Here is an 8,906-nt window from a genome sequence, read left to right on the forward strand (position 1 = left end):
CCCCGCGGGCGGCCGCGCGCCTCGCTCGTGCCCCACGCAGGAAGATGCCCCGTTTGCGCCGAGGGGAGCGGCGGCCCCGGTGGGTGCCCGGCCGCCGCCATCCCCGCCGTTCCCGCGTGCCGGGGTTGCTCGCCGGTTACCTCAGGCAGCGGCGGGATCGGCCCCTCGCCCCGTCTGGCGCCGACAGCTCCCGTCTCGGGCAGTGAGGACGATTCCTGCGTGCCGAGCACACCGGGCTCCTCTGAGCGCGGCTCCAAACCCCGCTCGGGCTCCGGGGCTCCGCCGAGCCGCTCAGCCCCGCGGAGGCGACGGGAGCCCCGCCGGCCTCGCGCCCGGGGCGGGCGCGGCGCCGCGCGGCGCTTTTACCTCAGAGAGCGGCGCGCGAGGCGCGGCCACGAGCCGGGAGCCGCGCGGCGGGACCCRAGCAGCCCGCGCCCGGGGGAGCCACAACCCCCACACTGGCATTAGGATTTTCACATTTGTTTCCAAAATGAACAGTTAACCCACTGAAAAATTCAAAATACACCCCAAAGGAAGAGATTGGAAGGCAGGTGGCCAGCCCGCCCATCGCCATCGCAGCAATGCTCTTTGGCACCCACTCACCCCGTTCTCCAGAAGTTTCCAGAACGTCCTGACTCTTCCCGTGTTTATGTCCCACCAAGAAGCTTCGAGAGACTATCCACGAGCCTCGAGCGACCTCCAAAGTGAGAGGCAGAGCTGTGGAGAGACCTGAGGAGGTTCCCAGCACTGGAAAGGTGAGTCTTTAAAAAAAAAAAAAAAAAAAAAAAAAGTAAGTCAGCAAAACGTGACTGGAGAAAATCAAATAATCAGCAGATTGCTAATTCAGTATTTTTCTATATCAAGCATTTGCAGCGTGCTTAATTGCATTTTTACATATTGTGATAAAACTTAGCAGAGAAAGGACTGTAATGTCCTAAGGGTAACGYTGCTGGCCCCAGCTAGATTACCCAGAGGAGAGAAATCGTACCGAGTTACCTAACTCCAGAAATTGCCTGTGTTATTTTGTTTTTCCTTCAACAAACAAATGGAAGCACATCCCTGTGCATCACAACTGGTTTCAACATTTGGCCAAAAAACTCTCACACTGGTCAGAAAGTTGAGGTTTAGTTGAGAAGCCATCACTGATGGAAGGCAAAGGTGCTTCCTTCCCTCTGCAACCCAAGTCACCACAGCCCATGGGACACCAGACAGAGCAAGATGAGAAGGTCATGGGAGCTGAGAGGCCCCGTGGCGGGAGGCAGATGAAACCTGTCCGTACCCAGATGGGGCTGCCAGCCTCTCTGCACCCCACAGAAAACCAGCTTTCGTCTTGGAGATCTCTTGGCCTGTTTTGGTCCGTGTGGTCAGGTAAGTCAGGTCACAAGACACAAAATGGATGGTAACAAGAGCGGTCTAGGTGGAGCTTTGCAGTTCCATGAAAATGGGGCTTAATCAGGGCCCTGGCACAAGGTTCAGCAGCCAAAACGCCATCTTAACTGTAGCTGCAAAGCCAACAAGCTTAAAAAATAAAGATATGTTAGAGATTTGTAGGCAACACACGTGAATGAGTGTTTACTAGCACAGGATTCCTCTGACCACTGGATATTCCTTATTGCTGGGGAGTGATTTATTACTCGTTGCAGTCACTTCTGAGGAGCAYAGAGCTGCTTACCTGGAGTTCAGCGTGTTGGAAAACCAGGGCTGGCCATAACTGCTCTTCTGAGGCAGAAATCAATGTCGTGCATGAGGTGGTGTGGAGGGAGACACTGGTTGTGGAGGGCCTGACCCCTCACCGGTGTCACCTCCGGGAGAGCGTGGGGCAGTCCAGGCTGGCTGTAGGTGCACGTAGAGGGTTTTCAAAGACAGGCTGAGCATCTGAGGAAAAAAACATGTGTTGTGTTCATGATGGACATCTTTTTTATATACACACACACTTCTAATGGCCATTTTGGAGGGTAAGCTACATATAAATAGATACTGCACATTTCTTTATTTGATCAGAAGTCTGAGMAGGTCAGTCCAAGTTGGAAGGGTTTGTAAAGGCACGGCTATTCACAGGGAAGGTTGCAATGCAGTGGTAAGTGTTTTTCCCTGAAGGCTTTGATGTAATAAATTCCAAAATAATACACAGAATAAATCCTGTAATTTCTTTTACATTGATTTGCAACGTGCTTAATGAGGGAATATACTAGTTACCAGTGCTCAGAAACGTACCTGTCTTACTCACACCCATACTTGGTTTTATTTTCTGCTTATGAAGTCTGAGAGCACTATATAACGTTAATTGTCATCCCATAGGGATGTAACAGCAAGTACGTTGTAGGAAATTGTTCTTTCCTAATTTGCCTTTCAGGATCGCAGTGTGGGTGGGTGAGAGGTGAAAGCATTTTCTGAGTACATAAAACTCATCTGAGCTAAGTTCAACCAGGGGTTCTTTCCACTGACATCAAAGGCAGTTTATTTCCTATTTGCATCAGGAGAGAATTTAATCCCTTAGCTYGAAACCACACAGCAAATGCTGGAGCATAATCTCCAGGATAGGTGTGAGCAAACAGCCCGCGGTGCCCTGCTTTCTTACTGCCTTCTCCTGCAACAAGGAAATTCCCCTCTTCCCTCTCTTCTGTGGACACACGAGGTTTGTAAAGGGCACTTCCATGGCAACCCGCCGCCAAGCACACTCCTGGCACCAGCTTCATCCCAGATATTGTCATGGTGCTGGGGAGGCGAGAGGGCAAAGGGGATGACTGCTGGGACGCATTATGGATCCTGGGATGTACTGACAGAGAACACGCTCTTAATTTTMTTATATTCTTTCCCTGATTTACTGCTGCTTGCCACTATGAGAGACAGTCATCATTGCTTAGGCATTTGGTCTGGTCCACTCTGCTCTCAGGCTGCGAAGGACTTTTGCATGGAAGACAAAGTTCCCCCCCMAAAAAGAGGCAAATCCTAGTTATTCCCATCCCCTGGGAATGGAAGCAGCCAGCATACTCCAAGCCTCACCCCAAATGGAGCTGGAGAGTAGCTGGGATGTGCTCTTGGATTCTAAAGAGTTGACACGGACATACYGTACCATCCTCACTCCCAAAGGTACAGGTGTCTCAGGATAAGCCATAAATAAAATTCTGATATCTGTTTGGAAGCAAGTCTGAGTACGGGCAGTTGTTCCTACTATCTGTATCCTCRGTGACTTCAAATCTAGATATAATTAATACAACAGGACTTAGAGTTTTATTGCCCATCACTAAGGCAAGAAATACAGCTTCAAAGGGTAGCTTTGAAAATTGACCTACTTGTAACAAAGAATTGACAGCTAGCTTGACTACATATAGCCTGTGTGGATAGAGCTCTGAGCATATCATGTCCTGTGTCGTTACTATTATTTGAAATTAATAATATTAATACTATTAATAATAAAGCATTTAGTATTCAAATAATACTATTATTTGAAGTTAATAATATTAATACTATTAATAATAAAACATTTGGCTTTTTTTTTCTCCTGTATAGAACTCCAGATGCTTTTCCAAAAGAGTTTAAACTAATACCCGATTTTTAAGATTTGTTAAACTGATGTATGACTCACTGGCCTATGATTACCCAGAAGAGAAGGGGGATGAGAATTACGGTCTCCTTCACACTCGTGCAGCCCTTGAGCAGCATCCCAGACTTCACACAACCTTCCCCTGTGCTCTGTGGCATTGCTGCCAGGCAGGGAACAAGCTCTGTAATTCCAGTTAGAATTCTCCACCAGAGCCACTGCAACGTTGCCCTGCCATTTCCTTCTCCTTACGGAACTCATTGTTTATGGCTCAGTAGTTGCCTCCAGACTCCGGCATCACGCCTCAGCAGAGAGGAACTTGCCGATGTCTTCAGTATTTCCTACAAACTGCGCGCTGCAGTTGGGTTAGCACTTTATTTGATATCCCATCTGTCAAATGCGACTTTTTCTTTGGGGAAGCCCTGCAGGCTGCCCTGGGGCTCYGCACAGCCAGAGCCTGCCCTTACAGAGCAGGCTGGAGCCCCGGGCCTGGATCTACCTTCCTGCAGAGAACCTGGCTGACATTCAAGCCTCCAGCACTCTTGATCTTCCAGCCCTGGACTTCTCTCCAGCTAAACTTGCCAGCCTTGCTAAAACACATTGACAGTGTCATAGTTCAGATTACAACGAGTCTGGATACTTTTTTTCAGACTTCAATAGACTTAAATACATTCAGGCTTCAAGACAAAACACAGCTGCACTGCACCCCAGGAAATTACACAGCACTTCTGTCGCAAGGAACGAAAACATAAATCGAGCCCAACACTACTCCCAGCKCTTGGCTGCGAGGCTCTGGGCAACCCTCTAGCATTTCTCAGCTCTTGTTGKGCCTGCCCTAGTCACATACATGTCTGTCAGTGGGAGGTTAAAGCGGAGCCGAGCAGAGCTCCACGGAAGCGCTGCGTGGGAAGGCGGGCGTGCGGCAGCGGGAAGCTCTGCGCTGTGCACAGGACACTCGCAGCAGCTGCCCTGCTGGGAGGTGATATTAACCTGTTAGCTTCCACCTGTCTTCTCAGGCCTGGTAGTGCCATGGAGAAGGGATAGGCACACGAGGAACAATCTTCCCTTGTGCTGTCATTCAGGCTAAATGATGCTTCTTTGAACCATAACTGAGGACAAAGACACTACCTGGTAAATACAGAGCTCTAGGGAGAAAACTGCAAAGCTTAATTCAGGGGAAATGTACTGAAWACAGCAACTTTGGCAGCTTAAAGAGCTGAACACAAGGGAGGGCTGGTAATGGCCTTGTCCTGCACATGGGTTAGTGAGCGGTGCAGGCAGCCTCCSCAGGGAGACGTCTGCCAGCCAGTGAAACTGTTCTGGTCAAAAGGCAAGAGGATTGCTTCTCCTAAGGATTTCTAAGTCAGCATGACAGAAGTGACTACAGAGCACCAAATGAGGCAAAGCAACCAAACCGTGCATCCCTTCATTTTCGTGGCAACCATTTGTCAAAGGGGTCTCCAGGTAGGAGACTGGTGCTATTTATCCTGAGTCAGAGGCAGCTCATGCCTCTCAGCTCCAAAGACAAGGACACACACACACACACACACACTAACAACAGTATCACCACAGCATGCAGGACAAAGCCTGAGTGGCCCCACATGATGAAGAAAGAAGGCAATGGCCAAGACCTTAGTTGTGCTTCACTACTGCAGTAGTGCAACAAAGCAGTAAATGCACTAAAACTGACAAAGCAGTTAAACTAATAACAACAGTGACGAGGATAGCGCAGATCCTTTCAGAGGCGCTGTGCCACGGGGCTGSCAAAATGAAATTTCCTCAACATTTTTCTTTCAGGGAAATTAGAAATATATCTTTATTTTTTTATATTTTTTTTTTACACTCTTATTCCTTATATACTAGATTTTCACTAGGCTTTAAGTTCACCGATGAATTCATCGGTACAGACAGGCTGGCGCATGTATCTYGACTACACAAAGTATTTCTTTACATTGCAGTAATTCTCAGGATTTAATACGCTTTAGTATATCCTTTCCATTTCTTCTATCTTGTTATGAAATACATCTAATAACATGTACCTACTTCATCCTTATTTTTGACATCTCCAAAAACCTCTTTGCTTCAATAAAGTRAGATGCAATGAATTGGCATGTGGCTGCTTTATGACAAGCTTAGTCTTTAGCTTAGTACAGGCTCTATGATGAAGCAAAGCACAGCCAGCCAATCTTCTCCCATCCGATATTCAATAAACTCATACTGCTTTTTGCATGCTGTCCATTCTTGAGGTGTCATTGCATGGGACATGCGGCAGGGACTGAACTCAAAAAGCAGCTAGAGAGATTATCCACTTCTTCATTTTARTGAGCTATAATCACTTGTTCCAGTTAAAAAAAAAAAAAAATCTCACAAAAGCCTAAGACTTAGGTAAATGAGATAGAGCAGGATTGATAAGCACAGGTCACACCTTCCCTTGCCTTCAGTAATTCTTTTTTTTCCCAGGCATCAAGTATGTGCTGAAGCTTAGGAGCAAACAGTAAGGCCTTTCCTGACTAAATCACAAAGTGATTGAAGTTGACCTGCAAATTTGAATCTGTCATTCTTTGGATAAATGCAGGTAATAGCTATGTCAAAGTTTTTCGTTTTCAATCATTTGGTTGAATTAGGAAAAGAAAGAGATGTAATAAACCAGGAAAGGCCGTTGCCTTCTTGATCCAAAAGCAAGTTTTCAACAACTCTTAAGTTCAACAACTGTAATTTCAACAACTATTATTTTCATTTAAGAGAAAACCCCCAACTATTTTGGCAACATTAGAAAATAATAATTTAAAAGAAAAAAAATGCCTGTTTTCAGCTTTTAAAAAGGAAAAATTTGAACGCCTATGAAAATATTTTCTTCATTTGGAAAGTAAAATGTGTATCAATATCAGCCAGATTTTGTGAACAGGTTTATACCCCTTGCAAGTACATTTTTAGCTAATAAATTTATGCACATGCACACACATCTATTAACAGTCTGAGTCTGGTAATGCTTAAAATGGCAAATCTAACAGATGGAAAGCTCTAATGGGTTTTGGAAAGCTTCAGATTAATATGTGCCTCTACTATGTGAAGGAAGTGAACTATCATAGCTGCCTTTTGAAGAAGAGTCCTAGCACCATTTTGTTGTGATTGAGAGTAATACAATATCACATAATACTGAGCAGAATAGTTTGATATTATCACTTGTGAATTTCCAAGCCACCTATATTTTTAATAATTCCATGAGTTTTGAAAGTTCCATTAATAAATATATAAGTGAGATATTTATTAGTATCTCATTTAAAATTCATCAATCAGCTTAGCACAAAGTGGACATAATATCCTGTGAATTAGCAGGTTAATCATGTGGGTTTGACTACTGCATAACTGAGSTAAACACTCTGAAATTAGCTGCAGGTAAAATCTGTTCACTCGGACTGCTCCGTAAGTGTTTATAAATACTCAGCATTTGGAAGCTGAGGTTCATTCTAAACTCATCAATTTAAAAGACAAAAAAAAAAAAAAAAACCCTCAATTGTTTCATAAATAGATACCACTCAGTCAGCGTTACTATGAACCTTTTGAAGTACGTGTCCTTATTACCTTAGCTAAAGTGTTTTAGGAACATTCAGCTTCAGGAGAAAACCAKTAACTGGATGAGAAACTATCTTGTCTTGAACGAGCCAAGGATTTCCTTCCTGCTGTTTAAACAGGAGGTTTTCTACTATTTAAACAGAGTCTGCTCTTTCCTGTAGCAGTTCTCTGTTCACTGCAGCTCCTTTTTGCTGCCCACATGGCACAACAGGCCCTAGTCTCACCATTAATGCCCTACKCTCATTAGTCCCCGCACATCAGGTGCCTTTTGCTCACCTCTGACTGCAGCCCTGGGCTCTGTATCTCAGCCAAGAATGAATTTCTGGAGAACAACTGATGCATCAGGAGATGCAGGTGACTAAGAGCCAGTGTCCCTGTCCAGACAGCAACCAAAAGACTGCACATCACCATCCCTTCTGTCTGTAGGCAAAAGATACTGCAGAACTTCAGTCCTGTGCCAAGTCTAGCACTTTATAGCAAACCTGGGACCCGTTGATAAACTGCGTGCAACGAAGTGGGCTTGGGCTCATAGAAACTGCCAGGTAAATTGCTTCCATCATCACTGCTGCTGGCTTCTCTGGAAATCAGTGATAATGTGCTACACAGAAAAAGCAGTGGGTGATATGTTTTTGTTTTCATCCTATTTTTGTCACTTCTATTTTTAAAATCCATTAAAGCTGTTGAGATTTGTCAAGGAGGCAGTAAAATGACATAGACTGTGTAGCAGCAGCAGGAGGAGACTGATAGAAAACTTGACCCTCCTGCAGCTGTGCAATCAACTCCAGCACAGGCTAGAAAAACAGCCACTGGAGCTGGGAGGAACATCACTTAATGTGGAAAGAACTCAGGAAACCTTAGACATAGCTAAAAATGACAGATGGAGGAAAGGATGGAGTTTCTGGTGGGGAATGTTATAAAATAAGAGGGCAAGTTCTGTAGACCCAGTTCTTCTAACATCCTCTGGCATTTGTAATACTACCTGGTAATTTATATGGATTTTTTTTAAAATTGATCTCTCTTAGTTTTCATTATCCTTTGAAACCCACTTTTGAGCCCCTGTGAGTTTTATGATTGAACTTGGAAACCTTGGAGTGGGTGAGGAAGCTGCTTAACCAAATCATCTGTTTTCCCCAATTCGTCATTATAATGTTGTTAAAAAAAAAAAATATTCTAAGATTTGCTTTATTCTTCTAAGTAGCCAGTCAGATTGGCCCCATTCCAACTCCAATTCATGGAAGTGATAATAGAGTGGCAAATCAGAAGATTTTCCTTGGTTTTAATGATTCTTGGTATTTGTATTGTGTGAGATATCGTCTGTCAGCAATGGACTTGAATAAGAATCTCACTACAAGCTATGCAGGAACTTCATTCTAAAATGTGTTCAGTCAGCCAGATACCTGCTTCCCTTTTGTTAAAAGATGTGCGAAACAAAGGGAAATCTCAGTATTTTTGCCACAAAAATAAATGTCTAGATCTCTACGAGTTTGCGCTCATGATCTTCCTAATTCAATAACCAAACTTTCAGGTCAGTTAAAATAAGCACATTGGGATGAAATCTGAACATTGCTACCAAGCAGGAAAATATTTAGGGGCAGGAACTCCAAATTTCAACAGGCAGAGATAGACTTTCAAGGATGAAGATCAATCAGAATAAAATCAATCGCAGGTAGCAAGAACTGTAGCATTTGTTGACTTGCCAGGTTGACAGTAACAATCTAACCTGAGATACAAATAATTTCTGTCCCCAACGGAGTGATTCATAACAAGCTTGACTCTGGCACATGGTAGAAAT

The sequence above is a fragment of the Nothoprocta perdicaria genome, unplaced genomic scaffold (genome assembly GCF_003342845.1).
Source record: "Nothoprocta perdicaria isolate Ctin4 unplaced genomic scaffold, notPer1 scaffold_165, whole genome shotgun sequence".
Lineage (NCBI taxonomy): Eukaryota > Metazoa > Chordata > Aves > Tinamiformes > Tinamidae > Nothoprocta > Nothoprocta perdicaria.